This window comes from Cupressus sempervirens, chromosome 8, assembly GCF_028749045.1.
Source record: "Cupressus sempervirens isolate cs-2001-9-10 chromosome 8, ASM2874904v1, whole genome shotgun sequence".
Taxonomy (NCBI): Eukaryota; Viridiplantae; Streptophyta; class Pinopsida; order Cupressales; family Cupressaceae; genus Cupressus; species Cupressus sempervirens.
This window is the reverse complement of record NC_143125.1, coordinates 739,360,386-739,375,887: the sequence shown is the minus strand read 5'-3', so window position 1 is coordinate 739,375,887 and position 15,502 is coordinate 739,360,386.

The window sequence follows — 15,502 nt, the reverse complement described above, 5'->3', positions numbered from 1 at the left end:
TGCAAATTTAACATAGTATCATAATGATGGTGCAGATGATGAGCTGGTGTTAGAGCCATGTCCAATTCCTGCTTCTAAGAAGGAGGAGATAGAAGACATTCTAGATTATCATGTGGGTAGGAGTACCAGAAACAGGCAGTATGAAGAGTATTTGGTCAAATGGAAAGGATGACCAACCGAGGACTCAACTTGGATTTCAGCAGCTAAGGTTTCCCATTTGGGATTTCCTCTACCATCCATAAAGTGACAGGGTCACTTTTCAATCTACCCTGGGTGTTTGATGTAGGAGCATCCAGAGGTATAAGGGCAATCTTGTGTCACCCAAAAATGTACTTAGACTTAGTTTCTATTTCATGTCTTTACATTTTTGGATACCCATTTGGGTCAAATAAAGGTTCCAACTCTCACAGTTCCACTATCAGTGTGTTTGAAAATCTTGAAAAAATAGGAGCATGCAATTTGGCCATCATTTTGGTGACCTAAAAGGTGTTAATTGGCTAGATGAATGTAATTGTGATTTAGAGCATTCAAGAAAAAAAATCAGGTCAAAAGGCCCCACGGTTATAAAGTTATTATAGTTTTTCAGGTTTTGGATACCTCCTAAGAATGCTTCAAAGTCAGGTTAGGGGCATTAAATGACTTTGAAAAGGGCTGAAAATGGGGGATGAGTGAAGCTTGTCCATATCACCATAGAGCATTTTGAGAGATTTTCAAAAATGTAAACGGTTCGTCAATCGGAGTTACGGTTCAAAAGTTATGCCTCTCGGAAGTTCGATTACCATTTCTGGATTCTTCTAGATTTGCACCGAGTTCTAACGCAGCTTTCAGAACCTTCTATTTGGTCGGTGGATGCCTACTAGCACTTTCTAGAATGTACTCCTAGTCCTTAACCCTCTAGGGTCTATTTAAGGAGATTTCTGGCATTGTAAAAGGTAGTTTGGAGTGGAGTTTGAGAGGAGGTACCAGAAGGAGAAATTATCTCCAGATTTATGCTATTGTAAGCCCTTAGGGCATGTTTTGAAGTTTATTTTCCTATACTGGTTGTACTAGCTTATTTTCTCAGTTAATATAATTTCCCTTTTCTGTTGTTTCCATTCTGTTCTTGGGTTGTGTCCCCATCAGTTATGCAATGGTTGTAATTTTTTCATAAAAATTTTCGATGACATGAAGAGAACTTGTGATTCTTGGATAAGTCAAGCCTTCGAGGTGACCAATATTTCATCTAGAAATGGCTTACATCCTTTAGATATACTTGACTGTGACTTTATTTCCTTCAAATTAGTTCTCTATGTTGTCAAATGGTACATAATATAACATGATCAAAATGATCTTGATAGAACTATTATTCAATATGAGAATGGATTTCCAATGATTAATACAAGGTTATTTGAGGTAGTTAGGAATGAACCCTATGTTCTTCCAAGACAATATGAGTAGGTATTTTACTCTGAGGTTCCACATAAATGTGTTGTTCATTTTCTTTTAGCCATGATAGAAGAGGATAGCCAATAATGTATAACGTGATGGAAGAAGATGATAAAAGGGAGAGGAAGAAGTGGATCATGATAAAAAGTTAGTCGATGAAGCTCTTGATGCAAATGATATTGATATTGGTCATAATGATGATGCTTCTACTGATCATGATGGTGGTGGTGGTGGTGGTGGTGGTGGTGGTGGTGATGATGATGATGATGATGATGATGATGATGATGATGATGATGATCACAACAATGATGAAGATGATGATGACGATGACGATGACGATGATGATGACGATGATGATCATGATGATGATGATGATAATGATGGTGAGAAGGGGGGTGCTGGTGGTGGTGGTGGTGGTGGTGATAATGATGATGATGATGATGACCATGATAGTAGTGGTAATGATGTCAATGATGATGATAATCTCGATGATGAGATGGATGACAAATAATATCAATGATGGAGGGGTTTGATTATCTAACATTGTCAAGAATGAAATGTTTAGTTATGTGATCAATTCCTATTCTATTCAATATTGAGTTCTTAATAGATCAATGATTAATTTAATTAACTTCTCATGTACCTTTTAATGTTTATAATTCATATGTGATGCTAATATTCGATGTAATTTTGAGTATATGTATCATGAATTTTTTAGGTAACATAAGAGAATTGATCTATAGATGTAGAAACCTAAAGCCCTTTCATAGGCATCCCACATAGCCTAATGGATCATCAGGTATAAGTTAGTACACCCCATAGACATTGTTGTCTTTTACCATTTGTAAAATATTTCTCTTATTTCCACCTATCTCTATTATTTCATGGACTATAGGTACTAGAAAATAGGTATTTTTTAGATTTTTCTTCCTTGAGTGGGGAAAATATAGTAATCAAAGAAAAAAGTGAGACATTTAGTATGTCTAAATTAAGGAGATCGACTGAAGGTTAAAATATCAGAAAGAAATTCAATAAGTGCATGAAATTTTTCCTTCCTCAAGGGGGGTCATTTTTCTATGATGATGAGAGTGAAGGAGAATCTAATGTGCTCTTTAGGTACAAAAATCTAGAGAAATAATGGCTCCCCGAATCCTCCAAAAAGAAAATATTTTTTTATTGGAGAGAGGATATATCACATAGCACCATCCTCACTACATGGTTTGTGGATATTTTCTATAGATGGAAAAAAGATCTCTTACAACAAGGCTATTGAATTGATGGAGTATGTTGGACCTTGCTATGATTATAGTAGTTGGATAGAAATTGTTAGATATATAAAAAAAGTATGTATAGGTATGCACTCAAGGAAAATTATATACTACAAAAAGTTAGTGAACAAAGTAAAATAGTAGCTATATAAATTGATGGAAGGCCAAAAGGATTAGGTAATATTGTACATTTTATAAATAGTGCATGACCTACATCAACAAAGAAGCAACCCAATTGCATATTTGAGGCATGCAAGGGAAATCATGTATTTGTATCTGTGATAAAATCAATACATGGAGGTGAAGAGCTTCTCATTGATTATAATTTGAATCAAATAGATACAAATAGATCCACTATCATGGGTGAGGTGGTATGTACTACACACATTCAAAATCAAGTCTAATCAATGAATCCAAGTCACCATTTATTTATTTATTTATTTTTTGTTAACATAGAATAATAACACATGTTTAAACATGTCTCAATGATATTTTTTGAAGTACAAGTCTATAGTATGGATCAACAACTTCATGATACACATAGTGATGATGGTTCTCATGGAACTTCTTTTTGAGAGGTAAAACTCATTGTTGTTGTACAAATTAGATACAAGATATATATTAATGCATATTTTTTATTATATTTTATTCTTCACTAGTATTTTGGATTGATTTTATATATAGTGAAATTAGTATTCTTATAAAAAAAAAGTGTTGATTAGAAAAAGAGAAAGGAACAAGTAGTCCATGAGGAGCCATACAATGAGAAAGATCCATTCATTATCAATTTTCCATTAGTCGCTAATCCTATGGCTACACTACAAAAGGTCCTTTGTGCACTATCAAGAGTGTTAAAGCAACTAGCATCAATTTGACCTCAGGCTCCTCAAATACAATAGAGAGAGGATGAGTTGATGTAGTTATTTTAGACTTATGTAGTAAGTATTTATGTACTTTTTAATTATAAAAAAAGGTTCAATAGCAATTTTTAAAGTATAATCTTTGATTTATGTAATTAAATAAAATGAATATGGGTCAAAGCACAAACTTGTATCACCCTTTTGTGAAGGAAAAGGCTAACAAAAGCATAACTATTCACCTTCAATTGTATAAAACTAGTATTATTATTTAGAATTTGAAAATTAAGAGAACTAATGAAATGTGTTGAAATTGATCAAGTTTTGGATTATAATTTTTAACAATTATTTGGATTAAGAATTCATATATTTTCATAATTTTTATAGATAATTTTTAGGTGTTGAAAAATGTTGAAAATTAGGGGTCTAGTTCCCACCTCAAAACTATATGTAAATAATCTTATTTCCCTTTGATCTTAGACTATGTTATAGATAGCATATGTATATATATAGAACATTCAAAAATAAAAATTATCTTTAGACTTATATTTTCACTTTTATAATCATTCAAAGTTCAACTCAGCTGAAATTGATAGTTTTTATCTCACACCACATTTTCCAAAACAAATCTATTCTAACCAGAATAAAAGTTATGTATTCTAGAAGAGGACTCTCTCCTCTAGAATGTCATATAATTTTAATTTTTTTATGATATGATTTACTATATTTTCATTCTCAAAATTGACATCTTTTTTAGTGTTAAAATATATGCTTCTAGAATAGTTTAATTATAATATACTATAGCTAACTAAAACACTATAAAATCTATATGAGAACATTCTTGACTTTGGGCTCTATTAAATGGTGTTTATAAGTTACTAAATATATATCATAAAAAAATGTAAGAGTTATTGAAATGTCAGTTTTCTAAAATAATTATATTTCTTTAGTAATAGGATACAAACTAGTATAAAACATTAATTTAATAGGCATTTCCAATTGGAAAAGTGTGATACCATATATAACTTAGCTAAAATGAATTTATCTAAATCATATCTTTGAAAAAAAATTATTTTTAGATAGAAATACTCAAATTCAATCATTTTGATTAGTCAGCCTAAAAGGTGACACAACTTCATACTTTTACCCATATGTGTTATTTTTATAAAGGATGTTGAATAAGTTAAAGTTCCATGCCCTAGATGATGATACTTTAGGTGGTTCAAGTACATCACATGTTCTATCCTACACTTATGTTTTGCCAAACAATATTTTTTCAAAGAGCTCTAACAATGTTTTTTTTTTTTTGTGAGCTAACAATCTTATTTTTCAGGTCCTAGCATTGAGCCTTTCTTCACTATGCTACCTACTACAAGGAACAAAACTAAATTGGTAATGTCAACTAAAATGTTTGCAACACATAGCATGACAATAGATGTGATGGCAATGGGTCTTGGTAAGTAGATTCCTCTTTTTCTCTCTCATTTTTCATGTGTTTATTTCACTCAAAATATTATTTCTTATGGGGAATTTTTTAATATTAGATTCATTTTATGTAGGAATAAATGAGGACATTCATGGATGTACCCATGTTAGATGTATAGGAACACTAAATAATTGTAATCAATTTCTCATGAGAAATCAAAATGGACTTCCCTTGATAGTAGCACAACTTCCCGGTACTTTAAAGATCAATCATTTCTTTTACTATACAATCTTATACTCATAATCAAATGAACTAACCTTTTGTGTAGTACCTTTCAATAACTACTAATCCCATTATTATTTTGTAGGTAATAATCTATTTTATGAAAAACTTAATGATGAATGTTCATGCATATTTGGGCTGACCATAGGCATAGGGTATCATATTTTGATTTCATTGCTAGATCAAGTTTTCTTTGATCAATTTCTTCAAGTAAATTAAAATGTAGCTTCAACTCATTTATAAATCTAATTTTATTTTCTTTTCTAGAAATTTGGAATTTAGAAACTAAAGATTTAAATGATAAACTCATTAATGCCATGACAACACTTTTTGGCACCAACGTCTTTCAAAGACTTAGGGTCCTTGAGAGAGTGGGCAAAGATTTGAAGTATATTAGGTACAACTATAGTACCCATATGAAAAGCATCCCTTATTATGAGAAACCCTCCTATATTCCAATTATTGAGTGGGAGAATCTTAGAAAGGATGTCACTGAGCAATGCACAAGACATAGTGGGGAAATAGTACCACACAGGGAAAGAAGGTATGTCATAATATTAAGAAGTGAAATTATGTACTAATTACTCTTAATACTTATGTAATCTAATATATTTCAAACTTCACATAGGTTTCCTAACACATCAAAGGAAATAAAAGCAAGAAAACAAAAGCATAGGCAGCACAAGGTCGGCTCGAGTGGATATTCAAAAATTTCTATAGGAATTGTAAGTATAAATAAATGAAAAATTATATGGAAATATTTATAAATTGTTAAAAAAAATTTCTTGATGAAATTCATGACAAAAAAAATCATGATACCAAGAAACAATGTAGGCCTTGGAGTTTAAAAATGCAACTTCTAAAGAGGACAAGAAATTAGCCTACAAATTAGACTTTATAGCCATGCCTAAATGATTCTAAGAAATGAATGTGCAATGTTATTTTGTTGGATCTATCAATGAGTTAAATAAGTAAATTTATTTTTATTTCAAATTGAATACTTTAGCAATTATTGTATTTGATATTAAATTCCAAAAACATAAATCATTATATTTGTTTTAACTAAGGAAACAATGAGTATATATTTGTTTAAAATTTTAAAGTGGATATATTTATATGTATTAAAATAAATGATTAAGATTTATTAGTATATTTTTTGTAATTATATGTATATATTTGTTATAAATGCACTAATTATTTACATTAGATTGTAGCCTACTAATCTTGATACACCATCTGAGCACCATGCAGGTGTCGATTCGAATCTGCATTATAATGTTGATGGTATATATTTTCTATTTGAATTTTTATTTCCAAATTATTAATACAAGTAAAAATTTAAATTGAATTTGGTTTAGTAATAAAAATTTAACTATAATATGTGTTGGGATTAAGAAAACATCGTGTATTGCAATTGCAGGTGATGTAGAGGTTGTTCATGATGAACATGTTGAGGTTCAAGCTGTCAAACAAGATGATGTGGCTGAACAAGGTAAAGAGTGCTCTGATTTTCTTTAAAGTCCTTAAAGTCTCAATTTTTAAAAATTTAACCCTTTTATTTGTTATTGTAGAGGACCCACCTTTGCAAAGGATAATGAGATCATGTCCATAGGTGAGAAGAAATATTGACGACAACATGGATATGCCTCTGTAACAATATAGGGAACCAAAAATAAATAAAAAGGAAAAAAAGAAATGATTTTCATTTATTTAACTCATTTAATAATGATTGATTTTTATGTGTAGATGTTTTAATTATGTTCTATTGAATGTTCATGTTAATGTTCTAATAAATCTTATAACTTAATGATAATATAAATGTTCTGATGAAACTAATGTGTTAATGAATATTATAAAGTGATAATTCATGAATGTTAAACATTTTATTAATAGAATGAATGAATTTTAGATATTAACGAGGAATTTAGATGTTAGGGGGTGGGGCCAAATGAGCTTCCACCTTCACATGGATGGCACTATTTAGTAGTGAATATTAAACTATTTTGGAAACCAAGTGAAGCTCAACATTAACCTATGATAGCATGACTAATAACTGTGTGAATCTCTTCATTTCAGGCAATACAGAAGGAGGCCATACTTTAATATTCAATCTCAATTCATATGCATATAACATCAAGTGGAGATGAAAAATGCAACAGGTTTTCATTTTTGTTAGAGGTCTTTAATTAGGTATTTTAAGTTATAGAACATCACAAACATTTTAACTTTGACTCTTATGGGCAAGCGTAATGTCCTCAACATGCAAACAAATCTAGACTTTCTATATGCTAGCTTTCTAAGGACATTCTCATAACCATAGAAGCTAGAGCTCTAACATTCATGATGGTCTATAATTTTAAAAACTTAATAGACCTATTAAATAAATGTAAACATGGTGCATTTTTTCATCTCTTCCTATTGTGCATGCATATAGAATGTAGTAGCATATGCATTCTTGATTCGAAGTGGCATAATCAAATTTTGGATGTGACGAAAAAATGAGAAGAGGGGAAGATGATGTCACTCTTGCGCAAGTCTAGAACCTTTTTTGTTATATTTTGTCATGTGTATCCACATGAATATGAATATTTTGTCGCACATATCATTTAAAAACATCATTTTCTTCATATTTCAGGTTGAAATAGGTATATTTTTTTTGTTGATAATCTTGTAGTCCCTAGATAGTTGAGATAGCCCACTTCACCAAAGGACATGTGTTACAAGGTACATTTTCTAGAGTAATTTTTTTTTCATGGAAGATGTAGGAATTCTTAGAGATATATGGTCTAGAAGAACCAATTTATCAATGTTGTATTATTTGGTTTCTTTCTTCATGTATAATTTCATCATTTAATGTGAACAAAAACTCTAGATACATGTCATTTATAAGTATAGAGTTGAAGTAATCATGCTTATTAAGATCAAAGACACACTTCCATGGATTTTATACTTGTGAATCCAAAACTTATCCCCATAATTTATAGGGCACTATAATGAAGCCCATTATTATTGTAGCTCATCCTCTAAATTTGTTACCTACAAATAAGTTGCATTTTAAATGAACTTAACTCTATTAAAAATACTTTTCCAAATGAATAACAAATATTAATTTTCATAAGGGATAAAAATTAAAAAGATTAAAAAGATAGTGGATTAATAACTCTAAGTGAAAAGCCAATCTTCCATAGACCAACCTTTGAAGAATGGTGCAAGTCAACAACCCATGTAAATGGTAGAGAATACAAAAGAAGTTAAATAAGAGAAATTAGAATAAGGAAAAAAATCAATGTATCAAGATTATGATCAATAAATTATTTGTTCTTTGCATAAATTCTTTTTTTTTTTGTCTACTATTACTATTTTTTGTCTAGTATAACTATTTTTTAAGGCCTAATTTGAATATAGTAAATCATTTGGGTACAAAGTTTGCCTTTAGGATTTAATTAAGGTCTACAAGTTCTTGTTTATGTTTTTGTTTCATTTAACTTCATATATTTTTTAAGGAAGGAATTCCAATTTTTGTTTAAATTGTCAAGCCCTCCTTAAGGTAATTAGTAATCTAACAAAAAGTAGAATCCTTTTTTTTTGTGTGTAAAATCCCCACTATTGGTCAAAAGATAGAAAAATGTCTATATTATGCCTTCACATTATGTGTAGGAAAAAATGTAAAGAAAATAACATGTTCTCGATAGAAGAAAGGTCCTCTATACTATCTTAGACTAAGAAATCTGGGTCATAGAAATGATATTGATTGTAAGATTAATTGGAGGAAGTAGTCAATAATTTACAATGGAGTGTTAAAGGGTTAAGAGATTCTAATAGTTCCCATGTGTTTTTTAGGAAAATGGTTCATTGTGTTTGAGTTTAAGTTGTGACTATCTTAGAAAACAAAGGTATGACTATCACAATGGATAGTAGGTTGATTTGGTGCATTACTAAAGGTGTAATGTGGAAATTGGTTGGGTGTGTTAGCTATTACAGAGGGTATAGTACAATATTACTTTATGGTTGTGGAAAGGTTGTGCTATAAGATACAAGATTCAATATAGATAGAGGTCAGTAATAAGTGGGGCAATTGTAGTTCAAATTCACTAAATTAGAAGATTGTGTTGAGCTGTTAGTTTGGGTAGGTTTGAATCCTTAAGGATATAGAAGATGCCACCATATAGATTTGGGTGTCCAAATGGTAAGTTGGATTGTTAAGTGTAATCACAAAGTGTTAAGATTATTGTCATAGAAGGAAAATTTGTAATTGGTCAAGGTTTAGACCTTAAATCAATCATGGGAAGTGTTTGCAGTAAAATGTTGGGATCAAAATTTTGTCATGAGTTGTTGACTATTGAGTGGAAATAAGAATGAAAGAAACTAAGGTAGATTTTGTGAGCGGTTGACTGTTGAGTGGAAATAAGAATGAAGGAAACTAGTGTAGATTTTGTGAGTAGCATGAGGTATAGTTGATGGAATAGGATACTATTGAAGGAGAGATTATGTATATGATTTGTGAATGGATTTAGGAGTGAAGACCGCGTAATTAGAGTAGAGTATGTGATGTGGGTTGTTGAATAGGTTATGAGTGGTTTCTTATTATGGGAGTACATATAAGTTTTTTGGATAAGTCCTAATTCTTGTGTTCATTTGGAAGAGGCCAAGAGATGGTGTGTGAGTTATGTGATCAAGAGTATGCAATTTGGAGTTGTAAAATAGAAGGATGTTGTTTCAAATTCAAAAGTTGTGATCAAAGCTATGGATTACGAGATTATAATTAGTAGATGAGTCTTAAAAGGTTGATCCTATCAAGGAAGATGTTTAAATAGTGACTATAGTTGTGAGTGATAATGTGAGAAGTTCTATCAAAATAATGGAACATGGAGTGTTCTAATGTGAGTGGGGAAGGGCCCATGATGCTTCTTTATCACCTATATGGTTTAGAACTAATCTAGCAATTTAGGATGTTCAATTTGACTTTTATGACCATTGATATGAATATTTTTATAAAAGAAAAGACATATGAATATTTTTTTGATGTAAAAACATATAAATTATAAAATTTTCATTTTATTTCTAAAGAAACTTTATAATATTTTAATATTGAATTAGTAAGCATCTCATGTTTTGATAAATTTTCATTATAAATTATTGAATGAGGACAATGAAATGTGAAAGTGACTAAAAAATAGTTCAAATCATTAAATCTTCAATTCATTATAGGAAATAATGAACTAGTTAAATTCAAAGAATGAAATCCTTAACAAACCAAACCCAAAGGTACAAAGAAATTGAATATTATGTTTAACAATTTTTGGTTTCTACATGACATGATTTCATCCAATACGATCGAAAGATTCTTTCTTTGAATCATCAAGTATGAAAATTGATGTGTGAAGCTTACAATATTATAAGAATCACAACATGTACCTTAAATGAGCTTATAGCGATAATTTTTTTATTACATATTTTCAACAATAGAATGATGATGAGTTTATTGACAATGATGATTTTCTTCATGGTCCATAATGATATTTATTCATTGATGGTTGATTATCAATGTTGACGTTATTATTTTTTAACTGAAACATTGACATGGTGGTGTATTTTCCTATGTTGCTTTAATATTAGCATAGTGTTGTATGAACTTATTTATTATATATATATATATATATATATATGTATGTATGTATGTATATATATGTATATATATATGTGTGTATATATACATATATACATATATATATACATATATATGTATATATATGTGTGTGTGTGTACATATATATACATATATATGTAAATATATATGTATATATGTATATACATACATACATACATACATGTATGTATATATATATATATATTTATACATACATATATGTATATATATATGTATATATATATGTATATATATACATATATATATATATATATGTATATATATATATACATATATATATATATGTATATATATATACATATATATACATATATATACATATATGTATATACATATATATATATACATATATACATATATATATATACATATATATATATATGTATATATATATATACATATGTATACATATATATATATACATATATATACATATATGTATATATGTATATATATATATACATATATGTATATGTATATATATATACATATATGTATATATATGTATATATATATATGTATACATATGTATATATATATATGTATATATATATATACATATATATATATATATGTATATATATATAGTTTTATGTAAGGTAGGACAAAATTGAATTAGATCGCAACCCAAAGAAATTTGAGTGAATCTTGAGCCCGAATTAGTACCCAAACCTGAACCTGAACTAAAAACTTACCCAAATTTCTTGAGCTTGAGGAATTTCAAGCTAGGATGCTTTAATATTAGCATAGTAGTGTATGAACTTATATATATATATATATATATATATATATATAGTTGTACGTAAGGTAGGACAAAATTGAATCAGATCCAAACCCAAAAAAATTTGAGTGAATCTTGAGGCTGAATTAGTACCTAAACTCGAACCCGAACTAACAACTTACCCAAATTTCTTGAGCTTGAGGAATTTCAAGCTAGGATGCTCAAAAATATTGACTCCTTCCCACATTGCATCCTCAAATGAAAGATTCTTTTATTTCACAAGATAATATAAAAGAATCTCATTCTTTGACCTCCTTTCCCTCCCACCCAACATCATTCCAAGTTCAAGGATCAATTTTCCTTCATCATCCTCAAATGGAAGCATTTGTGAAGGGGTATTTTTATATCCATGGGATTTATTCAAATAGGCAACATGTACTATATTATGAATTATGCTGGTAGCTAGAAGTTCAAGCTCATTAACTACCTCTCTGATCTCTTCCTTAATAAATTATAAGGTCCATTAAATCATATCTCTGGGTACTCAAAATGATTTTTTTAGAAATAGATAATACTAAGAGGGGGATGAATCTAAATTCTATAAAAAAATTACCATGAATAAATATTGTTTATTATTTTCTAACTTGAATATGAAAGTAAACCAACAATGTGGAATAGTAAATATAACCATACACATAGAGAACTCATAACACCATTAATTTTTAAATAGGGAAACCCTGGTGTAGGGAAAACCTCAATGGGGATGATACTCACAAGATGATTCACTAAAAAATAGGATCATGTTAAGGATATTGACCCTGATATTAGTTTATGAAGTACATATAGTGTCTCAAGCCCTTGTTAGAGGACTAGGCCTTTTTAGAAACCTCAACCCTATTAGGAGTTACTTCAAATGTGTTAGGAGTTGCTTCAACCCCATTAGGAGCATGTAGATCAAATACAATGTATGCAAGAAGAGCACACTACCCTAACATGTAATTATACAATAAAGTTCCTCATAAGAATATGTATACACATAATTATTTCTCACTACTATAATTCACACTTTCTCTGACTATACATCAAATCTCACATCACATACTTTATTTGCACAAGATAAGATCTTTACTTATACCTTGCACATTAATAAAAACTCTGCTCAGTCCTATTGGAATTACAATAAGAAAGATAAACTTCTGAAAAGGTGGGGTGGGGGGGGGGGTGGCATTGAATCAATAGTTTAACCTTGGACCCATCAAAATTTCACCACACATCCATCTCATACATTTACTAAGTAAACTGAAATACCATGTAAAGCATGTACACCTAAAACATGTAAGCAAGTAAACATTCACACACATATAACACCAAATATGATTACCTAGAAACCCTCTGATGAGAAGGTAAAATTGGGGTGGGGATAACACCCACAAATCTTCACTACTATAGTAATAAAGTGTATCCAATGAAGGTTACAATGTTTTGACCATGAAACATGATCCACCTTGTGAAAGATTTGCCCTGCCAAAGGCTTACAAAGATTGTTAGGTGTCACCCTATTAAAGGATTTCAACACCTTGTTAGAAATGTACCTTGATAAAGGACTTCAACTCACAATTAAGTAAGCATCTTGTTAGAGTATTTCAATACATCCTATTAGGACTACTCTTTTAAGAGATTTGATAGATTCAGTAATGATTCTAGGATTAACACTTCCTTGCTTGATAATAGATCACCTCTAAACTTTTTTCTTCTCAATCCTTCTTGATCAGATGTCTCTTTGTTGTATACTCTTGTCTTTCTTCTATTCTTCTCTAACTGCTTCTGCAATGCAATCTCACTTCTTAACTCCTTAGCCACCATGAATTCTATGATTTTCATATGCAAGCTACTCTCTTCACTCCTTCATACACCTTTTACACACTCTTGAGAGTTTAGGGGTTTTTTCTCCTTAAGAAGTCTTTGGTGACTTAGGGTTAGGTATGAATCAATGGCTATGATTCATTTACTTTTCTACTTAAACCTTCCCTTTTTATGATTGGCTTCATGTAACTGAATTGGGAATCCAACATAACATTTTTCCTTATCTCCAAAATATCATAATTCATCCTTAATTTGGCTTTAAAATAGTTTACATAGTTGTTTGTGCCATTACAAACAACTATGTCAAAATTGTGACACTCAACATCTGAAGTCGTTGATGCTTGGCATATAATATCTTCTATACTATGACTTAGTATCTATATCACTTGGCATCTACTATTTTCTTGGCTCCTAAATCATTCAACATACACTATTTTCTTGGCACTTCATTTACTCAGCACATGAGTAGCTCGACACTCACTATGGACTCGTCATGCTCTATAATATATATGTTGTGCTTGCCATATACTACTTGGTTGGCATGAACTAAGTAAATAACTTAAGTCTGTGGACACTCAATTGTCAAAATCAATCTGAGATCAACAATCTCCCCCTTTGAAATGGGTGTTAAAAACTCTTGAGTATGCAATAATGTCTTTAATATTATGAGCATAACATATCTATAACTTGGCTTATGTACAAAACTTCAAAATTTCAAAATTTTGTAACAACTTAGATACCTCAAATTTGATAACTCCCCCTGAGTTGATATGTTTTTTCTATATCAAAATTCTTTACTCTTGTTGAGTAAAAATTTTCTTAGCTGATACTCTTTGACTTCATGTTGTTTTCCCTATTATTCTATGCTTGCTCTGACTTAGCTTAATATGTCTTTTCTCTATCCCTTTTCTTGCTCCCTCTTATTTCTCTTATCCTTATTCCTCTTTTTCTCTTTTTCTTATTCTCACCCATTTCTCATGCTCTCCCACTTTTATCTTATTCTCTCCCAAAATATTTTATCTCCCCCTTTTTGACATTTATATCAATGGGCTATACATTGATAGTGTATTTTTCTTGAAAGGATTTATGGACATCTAGGATTATCTTGAGAGCGACGTCCCAATTTTCACATGCTACATCCAAAGACTTGATTTGGTTGGCTAGCTTGGTAGCAAGCTAGACAGGTCATCTAATATTCAAAATTTTGTATCTTTCTTCGTGAGATTTTTAGTATTACCTAGTTCCTTATGCAAAATTTCCATATGAGGGGTCAACATTGATTGAATTCTAGTAATTTTAGCCCTTATATTTCTTCTATTGAAAGTGTAGCTAACTAACTCTAAGATTGTAGCAATGTTTTGAAGTGCTTTTTACTCTAAGCTAGTGTCATTGGCAATTTTGCACCTAATGAACTAATCTGACTTTCTAGGTTCAAAATGTGACTTCTAGTCTCTTGTGTGAAGAGTGTTGGATTGCACAATTTTGTCTACAATGAGAAGATATTCTCATGTACATTCTTCAAAATTTCTACTTTAGTTGCCAATGCAACTTGTGTTAGTGTTATATCACATGTATCTTATCATTTACTTTGCTCTGAAATTTCTTTTCTAACCATTCTAAAAATTTGGCATTTGTATCTAGGTCTATATCACTAACCTTTTTCCACTATTTATGTCATCTATTCAATTAGTGGCTTGGTCTCATCTAGAGTTGGTAGACTAAATATATCTAAAATGGTGTCTTTGATGTCCTACAATGCCTACTTCTACCATTGCTCCCTTTTAAGCATTTCCTAATACTTCTTCCTTGATAGGGCTTCCTAAAGTATGCCCATTTGTTATATAGTCATTGTATCATAATCATACTTTGGCAGAATAATTTCTTCATCAAGGCTCACATCTCCATATTGAATTACTTCTTTATCCTTTGGTGAGCTTGGGCTTAGCACTGAGATCTACAATGGAGTTGCATCTATGCTTAGCTTCTGAAGAG